We start from the raw sequence: 1966 nt of genomic DNA, 5'->3' as shown, positions 1-1966 counted from the left end.
ACTTTTCAAATAGAGCAGGTCTAGACCGTATTCCTTATAAAATTATTTATAGAGACCCAACAGTTCCCACCATGAGCAAGCACTTGGCGACGGCGACTTTTTAAGAGGCAGAAACCTAGGACAGACCCTGGCTTTAGGTGGGTGGTCATCTGCCTCGACCAGTTGGGGGAGAGAGAGAGAGATCAAGTTAGAAGGACAGAGACAAAGATGCACAGCAACAACTGTAGCAACAACTACACTAATAGAAGTGACTGATGGTGATGAAGATGATGAACATGAAGACGACAACAGCCACATCGATGGGGGGCAATGTATCAGTATCAGACTGCTGGGAAAGAAAGAAGCTTTCCACATACCCAGTAAAGAGAAACCAGGTTCTGTTATGTCTTTTAGGTGATCCATTCATAGTGTATCTCAGCTTCTCCATTTGGAAACACATCATGACTTCCTTCATCCATAGTATAAAGGAGGGGGGGACTAGTAGCCTTCCATCTAGTTAGAATTATTTGCTATGCTAACAGTGAGGTGAGTGCAATAACATTTGACTGATATATATAATATAAAGTGATACTATATTCTGTTGGTGGAGCACCAAATACCGCCAGGTATGGGTTGGGATGTATTGTTTTGTTACAGATATGAGTACACTTGAATTAAAGAGGTCCCGAAATTATTTAATTAGTTACATGACCCAAACATATGAAACTTTTGGAGATTTTTGTTAAGGTAGAGACAATGCATAACTTTGAGCAATTAATGTCACTAATAAGATTCCACACGGCATCAGGGATAGTCACCTTAAGATCTTGTTCCCAGACATCTTTTGTCTTGCTCAATGTTGGAGGGTTAATGTGTTGAATTACGTCATACAGTCTTGAAATACTGCCTTTTAGGTTAGCACCAGGCCTTAAGCAGTGGAAAAAAAGGAAATTCACCAAGAGCAATTTAAAGAAAGTTACACCCTTTTTAAACCATAAGTTAAATGTTATCTATCAGGGCAAGAGTAAAGAGATGGTTAAATGTTATAAGGGCTAAGCCGAATGCTTGTTTATAGCCAAAATGCCATCTACATTGGAACCAAATTCGAATACTAATATGAACCACTGGATTGTTAAGGCAGGGGGGAGCAGATCAAGGATATGGGTGAGACTGGTAAACTTGAATGTAGTTCCATAGTAGATCAGACAGGGCCTTTACTAATGTTTGCTGCCCAGTAATAGTATAAAGATTGCTTTCGGGGCTCTGAATGTATGTTTTACAAATCAGTGCAATTTTCTTTTTGCAGATTAAAGTTGAAATCATTTTATCCAGTTTTTCAAAAAAAGATTTTGCTATTAAAATTTTACAAAAATATAGGCAGTACTGCCATTTTAACTGAGTTTATACTGTTTAGTTCAATCAATTAAAGGGTTAAAATTATGTATAAACAGTGCTCTGAAAGAGCATATAATCTGAACTCCAAGATAAGTGAAAGATATTTATTACCATCCGTAGAGCCATGCCACCAGCCATATTAGTCAAAAGCTCAGGGATCCTGGTTGACTATAATGCTCCATTTCCAAGGTGAAACAAAAGAAATATCAACAACTTCCTTGTGTCTGCTCTACTCTGATAACTGGCAGAAGCTATCTTTATTTATTCAGGGAGGTTTTTCCCACACCAGTTACCAAGTACAAATAAAGTCTCCAGGTTTGTTTAGACAGAAAACATTGTTCTACCTAGGGTTTTTCCCAACCAGAATTGAAATGTGAACTTGTCCTTCAAATTGCCCTTCAATACAAATAAGATGCTGTTTGTGTTCTAGGCGCAACTGCTATATTGTGTCTGCACGTCTGCTCCTTCTAAAGTTACCAAACAGGCCAGTGTTGTATCAGAAAATAAGTGCTGAACATGTCACAAAGTCACCAGGAGAGACCTTTTTTTGTGCTTTGCATTATATTAATTTATTCTTAAGTGTGTGTGTGTG

This window comes from Morone saxatilis, unplaced genomic scaffold, assembly GCF_004916995.1.
Source record: "Morone saxatilis isolate NCDOM2014 unplaced genomic scaffold, NCSU_SB_2.0 Contig9, whole genome shotgun sequence".
Classification (NCBI taxonomy): Eukaryota; Metazoa; Chordata; class Actinopteri; family Moronidae; genus Morone; species Morone saxatilis.
The sequence above is the reverse complement of the archived record's forward strand: the minus strand, read 5'-3'. Positions refer to the sequence as shown.